Below are 26,305 nucleotides of genomic sequence, written 5' to 3'. Positions count from 1 at the left end.
CAACAATCATATGACCCCCTATGAACAAGCACTTTGGCGACAGTGGGAAGGAAAAACTCCCTTTTACCAGGAAGAAACCTCTGGCAGAACCAGGCTCAGGGAGGGGCGGTCATCTGCAGATGAGATGAGATGAGAGATGAGAAGGTTTTCAAATTTGATTCTGTATATAACATGGAGCCAATAAAAAAAAATGCCAATATAAGAGAAATATGCTCTCTCTTTCTAGTCCCTGTCAGTAATCTTGAACATTACACAATACATTTTGGATTGAGAAGGCTTTTCAGGGAGTTTTTAGGACATCCTGACACTAATGAATTACAGTAGTCCAGTCTAGAAGTAATGAATACATGAAATAGTACTTTAGGATCACTCTGAGATAGTATATTTCTAATTTTAGAGATACTGCACAAACACACAAAAAATAGATAGTCCTACATATTTGTTTAATATGCACATTGAAGGACATATCTTGGTTAAAAAAAAAAAAATACTCCAAGATTCCTCACAGTGTTACCGGAGGCCAAGGTAATGCCAGAGTAGGCATCTGGTTAGATACCATATTTCTAAGATTTTTAGGGCTGAGATACCTCAATTTTATCTGAATTTAGAAGCAGAACATTTGAGGTCATTTTTCTCTTTATGTCTTTGTGTCTTTAAGACATTCCTGTAGTTTATGTAATTGGTGTGTTATACAGGCTTCCCTTAGGCAGTATTATTAGAAGGCATAGCATACATTTTCACTGCTATGCAGATGACACCCAAATCTATCCATGAAGCCAGATAATTGCTTCCCTTAGGCAACAGAATTGGTCCAAGCACGGAAGCTTGTAGAACTCTATAATTAACTTGAAGGCTTGTCTTGTGGCTCAAACCCAAACCCTTAACAAAAGGTGCATAATTTTACAGTACAAATAGCTGTTTAGAACATATATTACTCCTGTAAAACTACAATGTTTTAATCTCAATATGTCTGTATCAAGTGCAGTAAAGAGAAGGGAACCATATTTCATTGTATGTGGGAATGTAAGGTATTGCAAACCTTCTTGACCTAATTTAAAGTTAATAGAACATGTTAGTCGATGCAAAATTGTGCATTTTCCACATTCTCCCTGAACAGTTCATACTCCATGGAAAGAAAAGAAAGCTGTTAAACTTCTGCATGTTACATGCCAAATACATTATTTATTTAAGATGGAAGGATATACATGGACCCCGAATCAATGGATCAAAGAAATGACGTGTAATCTTGCAATGGAAAAGTTGACATTCTTGGCTAAAGAAAAGATTGAAGACTTCTACTGGATCAGGCAACCCTTTTTACAATTTATAACGGATTTGTTTGTACAGAGAATTATGTTGTAACTGATATACATATGTGCTGAGAATATGACACTTTTGGGTGGGTTGGGGTTTTCAGGGTGGGAGGGGTTTTATAAGTTGAAGGCCTAATAAAATGTTCAGAAAAAAAAGAAAGCTCAACACGTTTGTCATTGTCCAGTCTCCACAAGGATTACAAAATGTCCAAACAAATAATAGTCCATTTTTAAATCTTAACTGGAAAAGGCTCACCACTCCCCATCAGGCTGTCTTCACACAAACTTGGACACAGGAACAGTTTGAAAAAAAAAAACCCCACCACCAACAACAACAACAGCAACAGTAGGGGCCAGGTTTCACTAACTGGAAATTGGAGACTGGAGACACAGACACAACAAAGCCAAAATGGTAGGTCACACAGCATTAACTGAGGGACCAAAGCAGTACCCCTTTTCTAACAGAAACCTCCTGGCAATGTAGTCAGGGTGCTTACAACACAACATAGTCTTGTTGAGAATGGCAGACCAAGGCACACATTTGGGGTTTGGTGGCGATCACTCAGCCGCTTTTTGTGCTCCTTTGTCCTTAACAAGTTTGAACATGTGGCTCTTCTGACATGGTGGCTTTGACGGAAGTAATGCTGAATAGAAGGAACAGTTTGCTCACCTTCACCTTCCGGGAAGAGTGTAGGTTGATAGCTTAGTGATGCTCAAAGGGAGATAGGCCCGTAAAATTTTGGATGTGCTTGACCTGCATCAGCTGAGAGCTCCATGTTCACTGAATAGAGAAGACAATGCACTGAAGAGCGCTTTTCAGCTCCTGGTTTGCATGTACAGTCAGGAACGCCAGATTCTTGTGATCCATTCAGACTATAAAAGGCTGTTCTGAGCCCTCTACCCAATGCCTCCACTCTTCCAGTGCCAGCTTGATGGCACAACGTTGTAATTTTTCTCTGTAGGTGAGGCACATAGATGCATTTTACTATCATCTTGCTTGGAGGGTACTGCCAAAAGTCCTAGAACAGAGGTGTCTGATTCAGGAGTTTCACATTTTTCTCCTTTTACATCCATTTCCTCCAGGAGGTGCTAAATTACCAGGCAGATGCATTTCTGATGTTCCTGGAGAGACTGGGAAAAAAAATCAGGATGTCATCAATTTATACAAAAATGAAGTGATTAATGAAATCTTGTGACACATTGTTAATGAGGGCCTCAAAAACTTACCAAGCATTGGCCAAGCAGCCTACAAGGCATTACCAAGTAGGGCTGCTCAGTTAATCAGATTTTAATCTAAATTACGATCTGGGCTTTCAACGATCATTAAAAATGACTGAGCCGATTATTAGCACCTCCCTCGTGCTTTACTCTCACGCTGCTCTGTGTGGCAAATCGAGCGCACCTCTCTGCATTTCGAACACACGTCACAACAATTAAGAGGACCCGAGGGAAGCTCGGAAAGCTTGGAAAGCTAAGCAGAAGTTATTTGGAGAGGAGAGGATAATGGCTGCTGAAGAAAGAATGCCGTTGGTTGAAAAGAGAGGTAAAACGACTTTAGGGATGGGTACCGGTATGGCACTGGTTCTGACATAAACGGTAGTAACCACACCGAAAAACAGCGCACATTTCGGTGCTTTATTTCGGTGCTTTTTTTTTTCTTGAGATGTCATACACTTTCCAAGGATAGTAGGCGGGCCCAGGTACGTACGTTGTTTTAGAGCAGAGCTACAGATTAAAAATGCCCACGGCGAGCAGTCAAAAGTCTGGCTGTACTTACTTCACAGCAAAAGATGCAAACTCAGCAGCCTGCAACAAGTGCTTTAAGGTGATACTGTGCAAAGGCTGTAAAACCTCGAATCTGATGAAACACCTGGCGACGCATAGCGTTTTTTTAAAAGCCGAGAAATGCACCGTATTTGATAGCTTGCTGCAAGACCTCACACATCTACACTGTTAGCCTTTGCAGTAATTTCCATAGCTTAGTAGTGCAAAATCAACAGTAAAAAACTCTAAAGGATGTTAGCAGTTTAGTACTGTAATTTGCATGTAATTGTGGGAAAATTCCATGAGATTACATTATTTTTACGGTAACTCACCGTACTCATGGAAACAGCTGTAAAATACAGCAAATGTAACAATTGGTGATGTTACTGAGATTATACTATTACACCATCCGGATTTCTGTTGTTTTCTACTGTAGATCTAAGAGTATTTACTTAAATCCTCATTCAGAGTGTATTACTATAAAATGTGATTCACTGTGAAAGTAGTATAACATACTTTCACAGTTTATACACAAGCACTCATATATATTCAAATAATTTAAAAAAAATTTCATTTATCTGTTACTACCACACACCAAATCCGGTCGTTGGTACTTGCTGGCTTGTGTAGCCACTAGGTAACAAAGCTCAACACTGCACCTAGCATCCTGGAGCACTTCTGTTGTATTTTGTACGTGTTTTGGAGTTTGTACATGCTTTGGAGTTTTTACGTGTTTCGGAGTTTTTACGTGTTTTGGAGTTTTTACGTGCTTTGTGTCTAGGGGCCACCGTAAATATACTTTTATTTATTCACTCCACATAAAATGTAATAAATAAATCATACAATACAAAAATCAACTATTCACATTTCAACTTTTAACTATTTAAATTTTCAGCTTTTTCCTTTTAAACAAATTTAAAGTGAAACAACACAAAACACTGCAAACCACAACACAATTAAATATAAATTAAAATATGAAAACAAAAAGAAGATGCATATTCTCTGTCATTTGGGCCTGCGTGAATAAACTTTCTGAATCCTTTATCATCCGCAACTGAAAATAGTTGTGGATGATTACTATAAGATAAGATAAGATAACCTTTATTAGTCCCACACGTGGGAAATTTGTTTTGTCACAGCAGGAAGTGGACAGTGCAAAAGTTATGAGGCAAAAATTAGAATACAATAAGAATAAATACAGTACACAACTGTACAGAATAGAATAAAATAAAATACTATATACAGTAGAATAAAATAAATATACAATAAGATAAAAATAGAATACAAATACAAATACTATATACAACTGAGTAAAAATACAACGATGACAGAAAGGATTATTGCACTTAGTATTATTGCATATGTATGGATGTGTGTGCTTGATCAGTTAAAGTCTTTATTATGGAGTCTGACAGCAGTGGGGAGGAAAGACCTGCGAAATCTCTCCGTCCCACACCGTGGGTGCCGCAGTCTCCCACTGAAGGAGCTGCTCAGTGCTGTCACAGTCTGCTGCATGGGGTGGGAGATGTTGTCCATCAGGGATGACAGCTGGAAACTGAAATTGGCTCGGCCGCGCTATGAATTCTGCGATATGGTTTTTCAATTTTGTTGTCCAGGTGGAAATTCGGGAGAATGGTGGCTCCGGGATTCTCCCGGAAAAATCGGGAGGGTTGGCATGTTTGGTTGTGGCAACATCACTAACCTTGTCAAACACCTCAGAGTACATCATATCACAGAATATGAGTAGCGTATGTTGAGACGAACTGAAGAGGAGGAGAGGGACAGGTGCTGCTAGGGCGAGACACACGTCTCTCACAGAGTCCTTTAGTGCTGCAGGCAGGCAACATGTTCAAATAGCGCACAACTTCAGTTTTTTTTTATTTCCATATGATGAACTATGCATTATTAAGTGATAAGAACAAGTAATCTGATGACCTGTAATCATTATGACGCTATAATTTGAGATACAATAAATAAAATACGTTTTTTTGTATAAAGTATCGGTATCGGATCAGTATCGTCGATACCACCCTGAAAAGTACTTGGTATCGGATCGGAAAGGAAATCCGTGGTATTGCACATCACTAGCAGAAGCCACAACAGAGTCATAGAATTTCTTCAGGAGTGGGCCCTCCACTCCAAACGACCTGAGTCTCCGCAGCAGGTACAGCCTGCTCTGCCCTTTCCTGTAGAGGGCGTCTGAGTTATGAGTCCAGTCCAGTCTATTGTTCAGATGAACACCAAGGTACCTGTAGCTGTCCACAGCCTCAATGTCCATACCTTGGATGTTCAGTGGTTGCAGTGGAGAATGCTTGTGCCTGCGGAAGTCTACCACCAGTTCCTTGGTTTTACTGGCGTTGATCTGGAGGTAGTTCAGCTGGCACCAGTCCACAATACCTTTCTAATGTGACATTGTTGTCCCTGGCTCTCTTTCTCTCTCTTTCCATCCTGCTCTGTTCCTGTGCTGCTGCCAGTGTAACTATACCGCCCCTCCCCCCTCTTCCCAGCGCAAAGCACAAGGCTCGCCTGCGGAGTGACGCGGAAAAAAAGTGCGAGAGAGAGGGTGAGAGAAAGAAAAAAAAAAAAGGAGCCGGCTCGCGTCGTTCACGTCAAAGATCCGGCTTTTCGTTTGGGACTGACACATCACTAATTGTCACCCTGTGTGTGACCTCAAATGCAGGAAACCACTCGGGTCAAGACAATGCCCATTTCAAACACATACTCTCCCTCTCTCTCTCTGTCTCTCTCACACACACACACACCAGGAAATGAAAAAGTAGAGACAGACAAAAACAAAGCGAACAACGTGGCAGGTTGTACAACAAGGACTGAGGGACCATGACAAAATCACAGGGAAAAGCTACAAAATTACAAATTCATCAACTGATTTGAACTAGAGTAAATGAACTATAGGTATGAAAAGAATAAACAGGCAGTGTATCATAAAAAGACCTAGGCCTATTGAAGACTGCCTGAGATTGTGATTACGGTCATCTGATCCAGCCCTAACTATAAGCTTTATCAAAAAGGAATGTTTTAACCCTAATCTTAAAAGTAAAAAAGGCTGTCTTTCTGTGTGTGTGTGTGGGTGTTTTGCACATTTGATTAACTTGATACTTGACAGGTAATTGACTGAGATTCATTTACATATTTAATCAGCAGTGCTACAGTGATGTTTTATTCTCACTATTAACATGCTAATAATATTTAATATGTACAAAAAATGGATTTGTGAGTTTCGGTGAGAAAATGCTGCTTATAATCTATTGTTCAGATCTTGTGCAGGGCTGCAGGTGTTTTTGTTGCTGAGGAAACAGCTGTTCTGCATCAGCTGAATTTACAACAGGATAATTAAGAAGTCATTTATTCCTACTCAGTGGAAGATATTCCTCATTCTCAGTTGCATGTTTCTAAGGTGGTTAAAAATCTATTTGAAGCTGGAGACACAGCAGCAATACAGTAAGACCATCTGTGCTATTTTCCTACTTTCATAATATGTTAATTTTTTGCTAACTGAATTATTATTGTCACAGGTTTTTTTTCCTATTTTGAGCCTTAATAGCTTTTCAGTAAGAAAAAAAAGGAAAAACAACAGTACTTTTAAAATGATATAAATACTGCACATACATATACATGCATATACTGGCCTTTGCCAAACTGCCACTGTGTATTTGAACCTGTCTGTGCATACTCCCACCACTGTAATGATAAAGAATCCTTGACATATGTACAGTTATATGTTTCTTAGGTTTAATTGTGACAAGGCATTAGCATCTATTTTGTGCATATATCAGCCCCATGACCTTGATCAGCTCAACACTAAGTGAATAATGATGAATAATTTATGGAAATAATTTGTTGTATGATTAAATCCCTTGTGTTCACATAGCTCTAGCACATAAAGTCCTGCCCTCCCCCTTTGTGAGTGTGGACGCTTCATCTCTTTGCTCTCTAAATGCTTTGCTTCTTTTATTGATTTTTACCGATTTTTATGCTGATTTTTTCCCTTTTTTCCATATGAGCTTACCTGCGATAGCTTCTGGACACTTATAGATCATTAGGACTAAAGTGTTCTTAACAGAAACAGCAACATTTTTATAGTTACCTTATCCTCAGCGCTCCGTGTGTCTGTGGCCTAGACACAGCTGAAGCCTGATTACAGCGTCTGGGCACCGAGCAGCCTCGATAGCCTAGAAAGGTGCTAACCGCTAGGCTAACTAGCAACAAGATGCCTTCCCTCTCCACAGATGACTACCACAGCCTCCTGCAGAAGATTGCAGCACTGGAGACAAAAATTCATCGCTTAGAAGTAGAGATGGACCGATCCGATATTACGTATCGGTATCGGTCCGATACTGACCTAAATTACTGGATCGGATATCGGAGAAAAATAAAAAATGTAATCCGATCCATTAAATATCACGAAAGCACCTCACAAAACTTGCAACACGCCGTAACTCACCTCAGAACGTTAGCACGTCGGAGCAGTATGCATCACGTGATAGAGCGGCTGTGGCATGCAGGACCTGTCGGTGGTCTGGATAGCATGTGGAGCTTCGCTAGCAACCCGGCATTTCATCTCCGACAAAGTTATCCCCGAGAGAAGTAAAGCAAGTGTGTAAGTCCATCTCTGAATGTTTGTAAAGCATTCCTGCGTTAAGCTTAACAAACGATATATGGAGCGACTGCCTCTTCTTGCTGCTACTTCAATCATGAAACTGCTTAACGATCAGCTGATCGGCTTTTCTGTCGCCAGTCGTGTCTCTAGTTTGCTTTTGGCCCACTTTGCACCAGAAAGAGTAAACCAGCGGCTGAACAACAGCAGCACGTTTAAGCTTGATCAGCTGTTGTTAGAATGTATTTAATATTACTTTCTACTCGAGGATCTTTTTCTACATAGCTGACGCTGGTAACTGTGCAGGGGCGGATCTAGCAAAGTTTAGCCAGGGGGGCCGATAGGGCATTAACAGGGAAAAGGGGGCACAAAGACATACTTTTCTTTCTTATTCTCATTTAAAATGTCTAGCTTTTAATAAATAATTATCTGACACCCAAAGTTTTAATTTGATGTAAAATGAATAGAAGTCAATTACTGTATATAGTAACTATTAAGTCTAATATACCCTAGTAAGCTATAGTACTTTTTCCTTTGGGAAGGTACCATCTGTGCAGTCTGCAATTTTGTTGAAGAAAGATGTTGAATCTATTTAATATTTCTTGAAAAATAATTGATTTCTGTGCATTTTTTTTTCACACTGCATCAAATTAAGGTTGATTACGTCGATTAAGCATCATGAGGTGGCGCGTGAGGGGTGGTTCCCTATTTTTTATTTATTTATTTTTGTTGTTGCTGGGAGTTGGAGCCCTATTAGTTAGGTTGCTTAATATTTATGCTAAGTACTCTTTAAAATACCAGAATAGGGAGGATGGTGTAGGTTTAAGTTTATTAGATTGATCAGTATTGCTGAACTATGAAATATTTTTTTTTTTGCATACAGGTATAACAGAATAGCTTTAGTGTAGTTGTTGTTTTAAACTTGAGTATGAACTTATACAAAATGCAGCAAGATATTTAAAAAACAGTTTTGTTGATTAAAAAACACTATATCGGATTCATATCGGTATCGGCAGATATTCAAATTTATGATATCGGTATCGGTATCGGACATAAAAAAGTGGTATCGTGCCATCTCTACTTAGAAGTAAACGTGGAGGTAAATGGACTGTGTGGAAATGAAACAACCTTGCCTTTGACTCAAAACAATGGCGATGAGCAAGCTAGCACACAGCTAAGGAGCACAGATAACATGACCAAGAAAGTAGACTTTGTGCACTATTATAAATCCTCAAGCGATAATCCCCCCTTGGACTGTCTTGGTGCAAAACCAAGACATAAATCATGTCTCCTGGAAGGGGGAGGACGTACCACAGGCAGGGCACAGCGAGCTGAAATCTCTGAAACCGACTGGCCTTCACTTCCTACGAGACAGAGAAGCTCTTCTACCCCTGTACACGAGAGGAAACAGGACTGGACAACCGTGAATAGGAAGGTTAACAACAAACCTTCAAAACAACTGAATGTGAAACTGCAGAACAGATTTGCTCCACTATCAAAGGACCCTGGATCTATATCGGACAACCATCCATCTAAAAGTAGCGAAGTAAGGCCTGAAAATCCACGGGGAAAGCTAAAGGCTAGGCCTGAAACGCTGATTGTGGGTGACTCTGCCGTAAAGGATGTACAAAGCATGTGCGGTAAGAACACTAAAGTCCTCTGCTTTCCTAACGATATGGTCAACATCCTGAAGGAGAGAATTCTTCAAATTGCAGATGAATATCCAACTGTGACAAACATTGTCCTGCATACAGGGTCAAACGATGTGTCCAAACAACAATCGGAGGTTCTGAAACGGGACTTTATTGGATTATTAAACACTGTAAACTCTCTGAATGCAGCTGTATTCATCAGTGGGCCTGTACCGCCGGTCAGAGGAGGAGACGAGAGATTCAGCAGGCTGTTTACACTGAATAAATGGCTTATATCAGCATGTGCTGACCACTCAGTGCATTTTATCAACAACTTTAATATTTTTTGGGAACGCAGGCATCTGTTTAAAGCAAATGGATTTAATTTTAACAAGTCAGGGGTGAAACTGTTCACCTCCAACTTGTTTTATTCCATACGTCATCCATCTGTGCTTGGAGCCAAGGCTGAGATAAACGAGGAGTTATCTCATAAAGAGGAACAAACAGTACTCCAAGAACAGACAAAGCCCAGCAGAAACCTTGAGGAGGAGCTCCATCTGCCCCCACCCGGGAAGAGCCTCAGAAAGGAGAGACATCTGAGGCAAGAAGAGGCAAGAAGAGGGGTCCCTATTTGCCTCCAACTCTCTCAACAACACCAACGACCAGGACCAGGATCTTCCCCAGTCCCCCAAACCCCTGACAGGCCATCACCCCCATCACCCTCCTCTCCCTCCCTTTCTCCCTCCTCCCCACACCTGAAATTCACTGAAGAGATGATGGAGCGGGTCAATGCTGGGCTCAGATCTACCCCCCGGCCCAATCCCTCTTTGTCCCCCATAAACCCCCCACCAAAGCAGCCAAAGGTTCGCCACCGAGCCCCACCCTCAACAGAGCAATCGAAGTCACATTGCCCAGCCTCGCCCCCCTTAGTTCCTCCTTACCACCTTCATGCTTTGTCTCCGCAGTCTGATGTGTGATGTGTGGAGGGTCCGGGCTGCGAGGATTATGGCAGTGGTGACTTTTCCCAGGAGAAGCTGGGACCCTGTTTACTAGAAGGTTTTAAAATTTCTGTACTTTTAGGTGACAGAAGGAGACATGTGGCCTGGTCAAAACACAGAGAGCTGCACTCTAAAAGATCTTTAAATATAGTAAACATACCTTGTGTGCCACAGACTGCTCCCAAACACGAGGGGACAAGTAATGCCTCTAAAACACTTAAGTTGGCTTTATTAAACGTTAGATCTTTAGCTGGGAAAACATTTTTAATTAATGATTTAATCACTGAGCACAGCCTTGATTTTATGTTTTTAACTGAAACTTGGTTGGACCAAAATAACAGTGGAGCTGTTCTCATCGAGACGACCCCTCCTAACTACAGTTTTATCAGTGAGGCCAGGGTGAGCAGGAGAGGAGGAGGGGTTGCTGTCTTATTTAATGAATCATTTCAATGTAAGCAGCTATCTCCTGGAAGTTTTCAGTCTTTTGAATATGTGGCTTTACAGCTGAAGGCCCCATCCAAAGTTGTGTTTCTTAATGTTTACAGGCCTCCCAAATACTGCACAGACTTTTTTAATGACCTCAGTGAACTGCTGTCTGTGATCTGTGTTGATTTCGACTGTGTAATTATTGTTGGGGATTTTAACATCCATGTGGACAACCCTCAGGACAAAGGGACTAAAGACCTGAGTAACACTCTGGGCAACTTTGGGCTGACTCAGCATGTAACAGAGGCCACACATAATAGAGGACACACTCTCGACCTACTGATCTCCAAAAGCCTGAGCATTTCAAACATTACTATGTCTGATGTGGGCTTATCTGATCATTACTGTGTTTTCTTTGAAAGTAAAATCTCAGCCCACACAAATATATCAACAGCAGTGATCACAAAACGGTGTATAACTGAAAACAGTAGTGAGATCTTTAACCAGGTCTTCCCATTAACACCTGACCTGTCCAAAGGTTCAGTCAATGAGCTCGTCAATAGCTTTAATGCAAAAATGTTAAATGTAATGGATACTATTGCCCCCATTAAGGTGAAGGTTATCTCTGGAAGGAAAAAGTCTCCATGGAGAAACTCCACATTAGTGAAAAATGAAAAAAGAGAGTGTAGGAAAGCTGAGCGCAGATGGAGAAAAACAAACCTCCAGGTTCATTATGACATCTATAAAGAGAAACTTCACAATTATAATTTACAACTGAGGAATGCAAGAAGGTCCTACTTCTCTGACATCATCACTAAAAACAGCCATAATGATCGGGTCTTATTTTCTACAGTTGACAGGCTAACAAACCCTCCTGTGCCAGTGGCAGCTGAACTTCATTCAACCATGGCCTGCAATGACTTTGCCAAATTCTTCACAGACAAAATCCAAAAGATTAGACAAGCAGTTGGTACATCAACAGCAGATCCAGGATATGTACTGTTTAAACACCATCAAACAGTTTCACCCGATTAACAGCAAAGACCTGGAGGACATCTTAGGTCAACTGAACTCCTCCTCTTGCTGTTTAGATGTCCTGCCAACAAGTTTTTTCAAAAAGGTCTCAAAGACTTTAGAGTCAGACCTGTTACAGATCGTCAACTTTTCCTTAATGTCAGGTGTGTTTCCAGAACCACTAAAAACTGCTGTAATCAAACCTATACTGAAAAAGGACAATCTTGACAAGACACAAATGAAAAACTACAGGCCGATCTCAAATCTCCCATTTTTAAGTAAGATCATTGAAAAAGCAGTTTCTCAACAGCTCAATTACTTCTTAAAACAGAATAACTGCTACGATGCCTTCCAGTCAGGTTTTAGACAGAACCACAGCACTGAAACCGCTCTGACAAAAGTGTTTAATGACATATGTCTGAACACAGACAGTGGAAAAATGTCAGTCCTAGTTTTACTGGATCTCAGTGCAGCATTTGATACAGTTGACCACAACATATTACTCAAACGACTGGAGAACTGGGCAGGTCTTTCAGGAACTGTACTAAACTGGTTCAAAACATACTTAGAAAACAGGAAATACTTTGTATCAATAGGTAACTTCACATCCGAGCAGACAAGTATCACATGTGGAGTTCCCCAAGGTTCCATCTTGGGACCCCCTCTGTTTAACATTTACATGCTCCCACTGGCACAGATTATAAAGAACAACAAAATAAACTACCACAGCTATGCAGATGACACACAAATATATATCACAATGTCACCAGGAGACCGAGGCCCTGTACAGGCTCTTGGTAAATGCATTGAGGAAATTAATGACTGGTTGTGCCACAATTTTCTCCAACTAAACAAAAACAAAACTGAAGTAATAGTCTTTGGCGCCAAAGAAAAACGATTACAGGTCACCAGAGAACTTCAATCTATACATCTAAAAACCACAAACCAGGCGAGACATTTGGGTGTAATGATGGATGCAGACCTAAACTTAGAAAAACACATTAAGACAATAACAAAATCAGCTTACTATCACCTCAAGAATATTTCAAGGATAAAAGATCTGATGTCTCAACAGGACCTGGAAAAACTAGTCCATGCATTCATTTTTAGTAGGCTTGATTACTGTAACAGCATCTTTACAGGTCTACCTAAAAAATCAGTCAGACAACTACAGCTCATTCAGAACTCTGCTGCTCGAGCCCTCACTAAGACCAAAAAAGTGGACCACATCAGTCCAGCTTTGAGGTCTTTACACTGGCTGCCTGTCCGTCAGAGGATAGACTTTAAAGTTCTGATGCTGGCCTATAAAGCTCTGAATGGTTTAGGACCAAAATACATCAGTGACCTCCTGACCCAGTATGAACCTTCCAGATCCCTCAGGTCATCTGGATCCGGTCTTTTATCAGTTCCCAGAGTCAGAACCAGACACGGAGAAGCTGCATTCAGCTTTTATGCTCCTTATATCTGGAACAAACTCCCAGAAAGCCTCAGATCAGCTGAAACACTCAGTTTATTTAAATCCAGGTTGAAGACTCACCTATTCTGAGCTGCATTTGAATAAAGCACCAAATCCACACTTTTAAGCTTAAATTTCAAAACTTACACTAACTACTGATCTTATCTATTTCTGATTTGATCTGTTTTGATTTTATATACTGTTTTGTTTGTTTGTTAAGCTTAAATTTCAAAACTTACATTAACTACTGATTTTATCTACTGTTCTGATTTTATCTGTTTTGATTTTATATACTGTTTTGTTTGTTTGTTTGTTTGTTAAGTGGGTTTAGAGCTCTGGGTAGCTCCCCAGCTGGGTCTAGACTGGGTCTAGAGAGTATTTTAAATTCAGGGAATTTAAAATAGAAAGTAGCTCGTCCACAGAAGGACTGGTAGCTCCCCTTACGATAAGGGTTCAGATCGCGCGAACAGGTGTGGGATTAGAGCTCTGGGTAGCTCCCCAACTGGGTCTAGACTGGGTCTAGAGAGTATTTTAAATTCAGGGAATTTAAAATAGAAAGTAGCTCGTCCACAGAAGGACTGGTAGCTCCCCTTACGATAAGGGTTCAGATCGCGCGAACAGGTGTGAAATGTGTGTGTTTAGTTAGTTAGTTTGTTTGTTTGTTTTAATCAATTTTAAATCATGCTTTTTATTTGTTTTTGTTTCTAATGTCTCTGTAAAGCACTTTGAATCACCTTGTTGTTGAATTGTGCTATACAAATAAATTTGCCTTGCCTTGCCTTGCCATATGTATGTAATCATCAGGAAGAGGAAAACATCAACACAGTCAACTTTAGAGAGATTTATAATTATGCAGGAATAGCCCTGCATTAGATCAGATGTTTCAAGTAATTCTAAACATTCAAAATGTTCAATTTAATATTGAGAATTAAAATTTACATGGAGAAGGAGACTAGAGGCTAAGATCAAGGTAGCATGGAGGGAGGTTAGCCAACTATTGGAGCTGCAGAGAGGTGTGACAAGGAAGGTGCTTAAGAATTACAGCGAGCTGTCCATACCTAAGCCTTGGAAACTGCCAAGCAAAGACTCACAGACTTGGCCAGCCGCTTGAAGAGATACTCCAGAGAGATAGAAGGCAGGAGAATAAGCCAATTGTTCTTCACGGAACCAGCCAAGGTGTACTCTTAGTGCCAGAGAAACAATATGAAAACAGCACCACCAAGGCTGGAGACAGAGCAATCCTGGAAGACCATATGGGAGAAGGACACAACCCATAACAGCAATGCTCAGTGGCTAGTGGATCTGAGGGCAGACCACAGCAATCTCCCTGAACAGGCTCCAGTAACCATCTCAGCTGGCCAAAGGAGGAGATAGAGGAGGAGATAGAAACATCAAGACCAGGAAGCTCCTGACCATGCGTGGAGGGTTTTTACCCCAAGTCCAGGTCCCTGAGGCTGTATGCTAAGCGGCCGGGGACAAAGAATGTCAGCACTATAGTCCAGGTTGAGGCAGCGAACATCCATGAATACATCAGGAAGATGGCCCCAACCGACCGCATGCTCAGTGAATACCGCAGGCAGCAAAAACCCCAGAAAGAGGAGGAAGAGGAGGAACCATTGTGAAAGGACAGGCCCCTGCACGGTATGTACTACCAGCAGATAGAGGAGGTGGTTGATGTGTAGAAATCCTACCAGTGGCTGGACAAAGCTGGACTGAAGGACAGCACAGAGGCACTAATTATGGCAGCACAGGACCAAGCTCTGAGCACAAGATCCATAGAGGATGGAGTCTATCACACCGGGCAAGACCCCAGGTTCAGGCTGTGTAAAGACGCCCCTGAGACAATCCAGTACATAACAGCAGGGTTCAAGATACTAGCAGGCAGGGCATACATGAAAAGCCATAACCAATTGGCCAGCATAGTATACAGAGACATCTGTGCCGAATATGGCGTGGAAGTCCCGAGGTCAAAATATGAGACGCCCCCAAGGGTGATGGAGAATGACCGAGCTAAGATCCTGTGGGACTTCCAGATATAGATGGACAAAATGGTGGTGGCTAACCAACCGGACATAGTGGTGGTAGACAAATTGAAGAAGACGGCCGTAGTGATAGATGTAGCGGTCCCGAATGACAGCAACATCAGGAAGAAGGAACATGAGAAGCTCGAGAGATGCCCAGGACTAAGAGAAGAGCTTGAGAAGATGTGGAGGGTGAAAGTAACAGCACTAGGTGTGGTGACTCCCAAGCTAGGTGAGTGGCTCCAACAGATCTCAAGAACAATATTGGAGATCTCTGTTCAGAAGAACCCAGTCCTAGGAATAGCTAAGATACCGTGCAGGACCCTCAAGTTTCCAGGCCTCTGGTAGAGGACCCAAGCCTGAGCCTGACGGATAGACCGCTCGCAGGGGCGAGAGAGGAATTTTCGTAGATCCTAGAACTACTTATCAGATCATTTTCCAACTTTTACATCCAAGTTAAGCCCAAATATCTTGGGACATCTGCACTGTCATAATCAGTTTGCATGTAAAATGAATTCTTTACTCTTCCAGAATAAGTAAAAAAAAAAAAAAGAAGTAATAATAACAATTTTTAGTTGTTTCTAAGTCAATTTCCATGTGAAAAAATCCAATTAGATATGGGTAAAACCAGTGGGTCAAGAGTGTCTCAGCAGTGAGTAGCATATTCATACTTTAAATGTCTGTCACACTTTCTGATTCATGTCTGGACTTTGATGGAGTACTGTTATAGAAGTGGATTCCCATATGGCTGTCTCCTATGACCCTGCAGTTGCAGAGGGAAATGACAGTGTGAGTAATGCTATTCATCCAGGGTGGTACATTGGACTGAAGGCTAAGCATTGTGTGAAGAAAACAACAATAATCTGTCTTTAATATGAATCTTCTGTCACACTGTCTGTTCCAGGGACACTTCAGGGTGAGAGCATGCAGTGTTGTAACCTTTTTTTCAGACAAATTCTCATGTTTGCTTTCCACTGAAATTTAATTATCTGCTAATCTGGAGGTTTGAATATAAATTTGTGATAAATAAAAATTTCCATGGGTGATGACATTTTGGGCATTGTAGCAGGAAGCCTTTCTTAAGTAGATTTACCTTTTGGGAAGCCATTTTATTTTGTTGCCATTAATCACCTCTTTTGCACATTGCAGAGGAAATGCACTGCTTAAAGCACAGGTCTCGCAAGCACACACCATGTTACAGATCAATACATTTTGCATTCTTGGGACAAAGTTTTTGTTTTCAAATAGTTGAACTGGATATGTTAACGTGTAGTCTAATATTTTGGTTTAATTAGTTAAAAAGCACAAATCGAGCTGAAATACTCTATCTAAATTCCCTAGTCACAATAAACAGACTCAGAGTAAAAAGATCCAAATCAACTGAAAATGTAATTGGTTTCAGAGGCTTAATATGTACTTTTTTATAAGATGACAAAAATGAAAACTTTTGCTATCTAAAACCACCTTAACCTGAATGCCAAAAAAAGACAACAGCTATCCTTCTTTAGGGAGCCAAAAAACACTTTCCACAGAGACAAATTGAAAACGTTTCTGCATGGTCTTTTTTTTTTTTTTTTTTTTGTCCCCCGTTTGGATCTTTAGCCATCAGAATTGTTGTCTTAAGGCCAAGAAGGATGCCAAGCGGATTTATTTTACCAAGTGGATCATCATGGCCTTGCCATATTGGTCCATTTGATTGACCTTTATTATAATTATGAATTTATTTTATTTTCAGTTGCTACAAACGGGACAGACATGACTGGGGGATAGGACAGGGAGAGAGAATGAAAGAAAGAGAGGGAGAGAAAGAAAACCAAAGGGGAGAAGAGACGGTGAGAAGGGGGAGAAGAAAGAAAGAAAAACAAACAAAACAAAAAAAACGCAAGATAGACAGCGTACAATGTGCTTTGAGGCAGCAGCCAAGAAAGCTGTAGTCCGCGTCTGTGAATACCCGTGTGTACACCTGTGTGCATACCTGTGTGGATCAGCATGCTTGCATTCCAAAGGTTTCTCCATGTAACGATCTGCTAGGGAGTGTGGGGAGCCACAGCCCCGTCCTCCAGGGTATGAAGCAGGTATGGAGGAGATCAAAACTCCAGACATCCAGAGGTCCCCAGAACACAAGAGACTAAGGAAGACCAACAGAGGGGCAGCCGCGCCACTGTCCCAGTAAGAGCTGAGGAGAGTCCCAGATGAGGGCTCACTCAGCAGCCGCGGAGCAGAAGCCAGGGGGAGTTGCAGTGACGCGCCTGTGAGCTCCGCCGGCAGCCAGCTGTGCCTGAGTGACCGAGCCCCAGGCCGAGAGGCCAGGGGCACCCCACCTCCGAAGTGGCCCGAGCGAGCCCCAGGCTCCAGGCCCCGATAAGCGGCCGCCAAGGAGTGAGCCGGTGTGTACCCGGACGCCCACCCCCAGACACAAAGAACCACCAACGCACCGACACCTGAGGGAGTCCGCCACTGGCAGGGGAAGTGGTGGGTGGAGATAGGCCTCCAAACCTTGGAGGGCCTGAGATGTCCCCAGAGAGGTGGCGTCTGATACCCAACCTGACATATAGACACAGACATACAGGCACACACAGACACAAACATCCATCCCCACCCTCATGCTCTCATATGCACTTACTCCACACTCAACCAACATGGAGACAGACATAAAGAGACGCTGTACACACGATCACACTCCCCAAGCGTACTCTACGAACCGGGTCTAGGTACCCTTGCCCCTGGAGGGGGGAACTGCACCCAGACCCAGGTGGTGTTACCCTTTTCCCTGCGGTGGGGAGAGGCAGACCACCCCGACTCCGCAGCAGCAGGGAGGCCCCACACTCCAGACCGCAGTTGGACGGCCAACTCCTCCTAGCCCCCCCGCTCCAGCAGGCCGCAGAGAACGGGGGTGAGAGAAGACTCCAAACCTCCCTCCACCCGCTCATTGTAGTGTTGATGCATGTGTGTTCTAAGGTGCATTTAAAACCCAGGAGGGCATGGAGCTACCTGCCAGAGAGCAGCAGGTAAGCGCATAGTCCCTCCTGTTAGCCCTCAATGTCTACGTGTATTCAAAATTGAGAGGTGGGCAACGACGCCAGGGGTAAGGTGTACACCCTGATGGTAATTTGGACTCTGTGTATCGTGCCCACCCCCAAGATCCTATATGTATGCGTAATGAGAGTGTGAGTAATGTGAATGTCTAAGTTGTGGGATAAAATTGAGGCAGAGGCAGCCAGAAGGGGACAGAGGGGGGGGGTAGCCTCCTCTGCACCCTGGTGACATACCCCTACTCCAAGGCCCTGCATGTGTGGGTGGTTGTGGTGGAGTGGGAAGAGGGAGGCAGCTGGAGATGGGGAGGGAAGGAAGGGAGGGGCAGGTGACCCCTCCCTGGGGCCAGCTCCCCCGCTGACCCCAGTAGGCACTCCCATACTCCGCGACCCGCCAGGGAAAGGGGGCCCAGGCCCATCCAGACCGGGGCCCAGCGCAGCAGCGCCCCCCCGGCCCCACATAGCCCGGGACAGTCCACCCAACCCCACCACAGAGAAAACTGCACCCACCCCACCATCCATTCATCTTCCAGACTACATGAGACAATAGACGCCCAGGCTGAGATCTTCCTCCACCTCTCCTGTATCTCCCCCTCCTGCAGAGAGTTCCTGAGGAGAGGAAAGCTCCTGCAAGATGTGACACTCTCCCCCACCAGTTGAAGAGCCCCCCAGGCGGCTCGACGCACCGGCGGCACCCTGCGCCAGGGATGGGCCCCCATGCACCCACCCGCCCACAACCCCGGCAACACACAAACCAGGACCCAAGGCCCCGAGGCCCGGCCAGGGCCCCAGCCCAGAGACTGAGCGCCCCCAGAACCTCACGCCCATCCCGGACCCACCCAGGGGCAGACAGGCTACCAGGTTAGTAACCCACGTCCGTCAGCACAGACCCTCCCCTAGCCCCGCTGCACGCAGCCACGAGGAAACAGTCACCCGAGCGCCAAAAGAGCCCCCACCTGGACATGACTGCTACCCCGGGTTGAGCCCCCCAAGGAATATGCCTCCGGGGAACCCCCCGACGCCCTAAGCCTGTCCCTACCCCCACACCAGTCACAACAGTGAAGGCGGGACCAAACTATGACCCCCCCACCCCCACTAGGTGATGGAGCTGATCAAAGGAGCCCAGAGCAATTGATCTGATGTGGTGGCAGAGGCTGTATCAAGACTAATGTAATCTAATAGATAATTTCTATATTGGTTAGAATTAAGATTGTTTTTATTTTTCCAGTTCATGAGGACAGTTTTCTTGGTTTCTGCATGGTCTAAGTAAATTATCCTACACCTGTAAAAATGGTTTATACAAAATCAAAAGCAATGCAAACAGATTTGAAAATCTACAAGTACATTTATGTCTCAGAGTGGGATTTAATTTGTTTAAAATGTTTTCAGTTTTCCTTTAAAGGTACAGTCAACCATTTTTTGATAATAATATTTCCTAATAATAATTTTAATAATAACACCGATTATTTTACTCTAAAATATACATTGATTAGTGTCTAATTATCCTTTCCAACAAACTAATGCATTCTCAAAAAATCTTAAAATAAAAGCATAAAAACACCTGTGAGTTGGGGTTGGTATTTGGATTGGTAAATGGACTGATTCTTATATAGCGCTTTTCTACTCAAAGCACTTTATACAACGTGCTTAATTCAATCATTCATACAAGTACTTTTTTCTATGCTTTTAAGTGCTTTCTATGTAACATGCATTTATATTCTGCCGTGGAGGCACATTTTAATTTATGTTTGCAACTTCAGATTCAAGATATATAGGATCATACCACAGAAGCAAAAATGCAAAGGAAAAAGACGAATGTCATCGTCTTCCAATCAATCAATGAGTCAATCAATCAATCAATCAATAAAGGCTTTATTTGAAACATGCAGGTTGCCCTGCAGTGAAATAGGAGTTGTTTGTTCTAAAGGTGCCAGGATATCTAGGACTGTGTGCTTGAATTGGGAGGGGTAACAACCAGAATTCAGTTAACTGAAATCGACTGACATCTAGTAGTGAGATTTTACATGCTGTAAGTTCATCAGAGGTGCACAAGTGCAGCATGTTATTGTGCAAACAACAGGTATCAGCAGTAAATTTCATTGTCAGGATCCACCATCACACAAGTACGCTAAATATTGGAATGTGTTACACACATTTTAGCGATCACTTGTGTAACACAGTAAGGGGAATTGTTGAAAAGAATATATCAATGGGCCAATAGGCTCGACTATAGGAGCACAGGGGTGTGTTCAAATGAGACACAGAGACAAGAATGTAACTCAAAAGAACCAGCCAACTTTAGTGACATAAACCATAAGGTTGACAAGCACAGGTTAAAGACACTTTACAATGGTAGAAAGGAAACTTACAAAAATTAAAAGAAAAGTAAAACACAAACTACTAAAGCAATGACTTGGCCAAGTGTTATTTTTGGTTTTCAATGTTCGGGTTTCAATGTTCGGGTTTCAATGCTCGGGTTTCAATGCTCGGGTTTCAATGCTCGGGTTTCAATGCTCGGGTGCACCCTAGTAACCTGACTCCTTAACTCTTATAGAAACAGATTACACAAATCCAATTCACATTCAAATGAAAATTTCACACTCTTTTCACATGTGGAGAATGCTCTACACAACAGCTCATTATTTAAAGTCCCAAATAAAAAATGTCCAAGGGGTAAAGTCCAAAAAATTCCCAGGGTGTGAAAGAGAATAGGGATGAGAGAATGTCAGTCAGTGGTCTTATGTATAACCAGCTGTGCGTGAAAGTGTGAGTGATACAGTCCTACCACACCGCAAGGTGCAGCAGATCATCAAGTGGAAAAGAAGCGAATCTCAGTCTCTCTAAGTCCAGGTGGGAAGGCTCGCCATCTATTTCACTGGAGGAATCCTATTTCACTGGAGGAATCCACCTCAGGAACAATTCAGCATACAAAAAAAAACTGACCTGTCAACAGACAGGATCAGAAGAGCAATTCAAATATTAATTATGCTGTTCTAGCTATAATTCACAACTTAGGATTTTGTTTAAATCACATTCAACATAAATTTGCAATAAAAATACTCAATTTTGCAAAAATAAAACATCTCTCTTACACAAACTATGCATTAAACCAAGTAAAGTCAGTGCATATGCATATATGTCGCATATGCGGCAATTATTAATCAAACAATTGAGATTAATTCAGTTTCTCAACGATAAAATGTGAAACAGACATGAACTAACTGAGACATACAACATGTGCTCACCGATCTCAGCGCATCACGGCCGAAGACAATGGCATAGTGTCTCTCGGTCGGAAAATGCAGGGCTCTAAATAACGTAACAGGACATGTTTTCTCTTTAATAACCGTAATACGACATGAAGGAAAAATAAACATAAGTTGCGCTTCAAGTGTTACCTTACTTCTGGAAGCAGATTGAGATGAACTTCCAGGCAGTTGATAGCAACCAGAGCTAACAAAGGCTAACAGTTTAGCTCCACGCGGTACTTTTTAAAGTCACCAGAAAAATGCAGCATTTGCCTGCTTACTCACTGTGGCTACTTTTAACATGAAAGGTAGCTGATAACCAGTGAACTTATGTGCAACACAGTTGGTTGCAACTTATATCTAATACTTTTTTTCCAGCTCAAAAGCTTCAGTCTCTCTTTTCTCCTGCCAGCACGCGACTACCTCCACACATAGCAGCAAACACAGAGCACGTAGGTGGGACATACAGCGGCAGACTGCTCTCCCATTGGTCAAAACATACTGGGACCTGTGCATTTCGATTGGTTGGGCAGGCTGTCCATCTCTCATATCAGTCCTTAAAGTGGTACCCCCATTTTATGTGGGTTACACTTGCAGTGGTTTTATGTTACTTTATAGACTGACAACATGCTTTTATGTGCAGTCTCAGTGAGACTTCCACTCATACAGTCTGTGAAAATTGTCACAATAAGTCCATGTTTCAAATGCACAATTTATGTATGGTAAGATTAAAAGATCAGATAGTAACACATGTCTAGTCTGTCTTCGGATGACAAATGATGGATTTGTTGTTCCCCTACAAGTCATGGCTTGCCAGCCTTCATGACCTATCAAGAGTTTGAGAAGTTGCCAGGGCCTTATTCATGTCTTTGAGAGTGACAACTAAATGACAAATAAATGTTCATAATAATGAGCATAACAACAAGCGGACAACACTGATACACTGGCCTTTGGCAATAATAATATCTTGATGTTAATAGCTGACTCTTTTCTTCATGATCAGTGCAATGGACTAACATTTATATATTTCATGTGTAAAGTCTTACTGACCACCCAAATGACTTTGTAGTAGGCCATATTATGCGTTTTACAGTAGTGGTGGTTACATCAGGACAAACAGGGCTAGCAGTGTTTGCCTAGTGAAATCTCAAAATAGAGATAAATAAAAAACCAAAGTAAAAGCAATCCCTCTCCCTTTATCTCAAACATACATTCTTTCATAAAGCTTATTGCCTGTTTACATACGTCCCCATCTTGTAGTCACAATTGGCTATTGTTGCTAGAAGCTCCTCTTTAATCCCAATGAAATCCGTAGTGTGTTTCAATTTAATGGGAATGCTAATATCCTGTTAAAAATGTATTCAGTAATATAGTAAATAATAGTTGAACTATAGAAGTAATAATATTTTACAGTTATTCAGCCTAGAAGAGTCTTGTAAGATGCCGAAGACTGTGAGCACAGAAAAAAAGAACAAAATATGAATAAGAATAAAATACAAGCACAAAACAGTGGAGCAAGTGGGGTTTAGGTAATGGGGGGTATTGTCATCTCTGTTTTGCTTCTCATAAAAGTCTTTTTATAAAAGTAATTATAGTCATTATTTTATGCTTAGTTACAGCACTTTAATTTATGCTCTTTATCTAGGTTTCTTTCATACTTATGACCTATTTAGGAATATCAGTTAATCTAACCATGTCTTTGGACTGTTCATGGAAATTGGAATACCTGGAGGAGATGAGGAATTGATGAGGGTTTTGATGAGTCAAAAGCTGTGTTACCATCCCTGTTGGCAAACATGATTGGAAAGACATGATGCGTGTTCTAAATCTAAATTTGTAAATCTGTTGTAACATGTAGCATCCAAGAAAGAAGTAATATGTGGAAAGTGTGTGTACGTGTGTTTTAGTACACGATTGCCTCAACTGTTACTCTGTTACTTTATGCAACGATGGTGTACTGCATATATAAATTAATTAAAAGAATAATATGCACAAAACAGGAAATAATTTCCTTGTCGTTTTAGGGATTTCTGTTAAGTTGGGCTGTGAAAATTCGACTTTCAGAGCAATGGTGAGCACATTCCACATTTATCATGGTTTTCCTACTTTTCAGTAGTCTGTGCTCTGTGGTCTGTGCTGTTGCTGACAGAAGTGTTGAAATGGTGAAAATACATACCATTTGACGCCTCCACTCACCAGTTACAGCTATTTTTAATCTGACACTGAGGAGTGTTAGATTTTAAAATCCAGCTATCCACCATGCCAGTTGTACTCACTGAAGTGCAAACACATTTGAGTAAATGTGTTTGGACACCATAGCAGGCTCGAAGCAGTATCAGTGTGCAGTAGAATAAGCGAAAACATAACCAGCAAATCAAGGTTTTAGGAGGACAGAAGCAGCCAGATGAGGACATGAGTATACCCTGAGGGAGATGCTAAATTATATTTGAATCCGATAAAACAAAATTTGACTGCCCACTGGATATATAGCAATACACAATAATTTACTGTAACTACATTTAGAAAAGCAATTGATGTCTGGCATACTAGTGAAGCCTAGTATTATATTTGTTTACTTTATTTAATAATGCTTTAAACATTTTCGCTCAAACTGCTGCTCAGAAGCTGTGCCTAATACATAAAATCCAGGAGACACAGTTAAGTCAATATGCAAGCTCCTGCCAGTACATTGTAAAAATACATGATAACAACAAGGAACTTCTATTGCTGATTTAAATATATATTTCAGATTAAAATTGTTGCAGTAATGCTGTAAAAGCAGTGTGTGCTTTTTTAAAAGCCATTCATTTTTGGACATAATGAAAAGATTCATTTTTAAAGATGATACAGAGATACACAACAAATTAATGGAAAAATTGTAAAGCATTCCTGTACTGTATATCAGTGTGCTTTGGCACTGAATTTCTAAGTCTCTGGAACTCTAAAGGCATGGAAAATGATTCTTCTGAAATACTTTCCTTCATTTGGTACCACTCCAAACTGTCCCGCAGATTCACTGGTAGAGATCTGGTCACAGTGTTTCACATCATTTTTATCTATTACCTCACAGTAGGGGTCAGTATTTCAGGTTCTTTTAAAAAAAAAAAAATTACACTCGCTTACTGAAACATTTACTCATATTGACTGATGAAAAGTTTTCTTTTTTTTGGTTTTTTGCCTGTCCCGTTTGGGACACAATTGTTGTCTGAAGGCCAAGAAAGACGCCAAGTGGCTTTACTTTACCAAGTGGATCATCATGACCTTGCCATATTGGTCCATTTGATTGACCTTTATTATAATTATGTATTTATTTGATTTGATTTTCGGTTGTTACGGACGGGACAGACATGACTGGGGGATAGGACAGGGAGAAAGAATGAGAGAGAGAGAAAGAAAAATAGAAGAGATGGTGAGAAAGGGGGAAGAAACCCCCCAAAAAACAAATGAAACACCTGGATCACCTGTATGGAGATAAGAAAAAACAGAAGAGAAAACAAACAAGAAAGAGCAACATAATAAATACAACACCATCACAATAAACTAGCTAACAGTAGATAACAGTAGATACTAAATATTACATGTTATTGTGCAGTACGCAAGATGGACAGCGCAAAATGTGCTTTGAGGTAGCAGCCAAGAAAGGTGTAGTTTGTGTCTGTGAACATCCGTGTGTACACCTGTGTGCACACCTGTGTGGATCAGCACGCTTGTATTCAAAAGGTTTCTCCATGTAACGATCTGCTAGGGAGTGTGGGGAGTCATAGCCCCGTCCCCCAGGGCTAGAAGCAGGTATGGATGAGATCCAGGCCCCAGACATCTAGAGGCCCCAGAATACAAGGGCCCAGGCAGGACCACCAGGGGGGCAACCGTGCTGAGGAGAGTCCCAAACGAGAACGGAAGGAGAGGTGGAGTCTAAGACCCAAGCTGACATACAGACACAGACAAACAGGCACACGCAGACACCAACACGCATTCCCACCCCCATATACACAAACAAATACTCAGCACTCACCCGACGTGGAGACAGACACAAATAGACACTGTACACACATTCACACTCCCCAAACATACTCTATATCTCAGGTCCGGGTACCCCTGCCCCCAGAGACCTTTCTCTCTGGGGTGGAGGAAAGCAGACCGCCTCCTTATCTGCAATAGCAGGGAGGCCCCGGATCCCAGACCCCAATCTGACGGCCAGCACCTCCTCCCAGCCCCCCAGCCCTGACAGTTAACAGAACGGGGGGAGTGAAGACCCCAAACCTCCCTCCGCCCACTCAAATGTAGTGTTGCTGCGTGTTGTTCTAAAGTGCATTTAAAACACAGGAGGGCATGGTGCTTCCTGCCAGAGAGCAGCATGGCTCCTCCCGAAAACCCTCAGCGTCTATATGCATTTAAAATTGAGGGTAGGGCACCAGCGCCAGAGGTGGGTTTGAATACACACACCGTCCTCTGGACGCTGTATAACATGCCCACCCCCAAGGCCCTATATGTATGTGTTATGAGAGTATGAGTAATGAAGACGTCTAGGTTGCTGAATAAAATTGAGGCACAGGCGGCCAGACGGGGACAGAGGGGGAGTGCCTCCCCAGTACCCTGGTGACACACCTGCACGCCAAGCCCTGCGTGTGTGTGGGTGTGGTGGAGCGGGAAGAGGGAGGCAGCTGAGGATGGGAAGGGAAGAAAGGGAGGGGCAAGCGGCCCTCCCTGGGGCCAGCTCCCCCGCTAACCCCAGTAGGCACCCCCACACTCTGGAACCCACCAGGGCAAGGGGGCCCAGGCCCATCCGG

General features: G+C 42.3%; 1 protein-coding gene and 1 long non-coding RNA gene across 4 annotated transcripts in view; one reads left to right on the top strand and one right to left on the bottom strand.

Moving 5' to 3' along the window:
• The window catches only part of opcml (opioid binding protein/cell adhesion molecule-like), a 436,379-nt gene that overhangs the window by 259,645 nt on the left and 150,429 nt on the right, over nt 1-26,305 (top strand). The gene's annotated exons all lie outside the window — the stretch shown is intronic.
• LOC309715817 lies at nt 20,546-23,363 on the bottom strand. The gene is made up of 2 exons (XR_014279303.1): nt 21,516-23,363; nt 20,546-21,213 (listed from the first exon to the last, which is right to left on the bottom strand). It is a non-coding gene; the product is annotated as an uncharacterized lncRNA (long non-coding RNA).

Source organism: Aulonocara stuartgranti (assembly GCF_965226115.1).
Source record: "Aulonocara stuartgranti genome assembly, chromosome: 10".
NCBI lineage: Eukaryota > Metazoa > Chordata > Actinopteri > Cichliformes > Cichlidae > Aulonocara > Aulonocara stuartgranti.
This window is presented reverse-complemented; position numbering and strand designations above follow the sequence as displayed.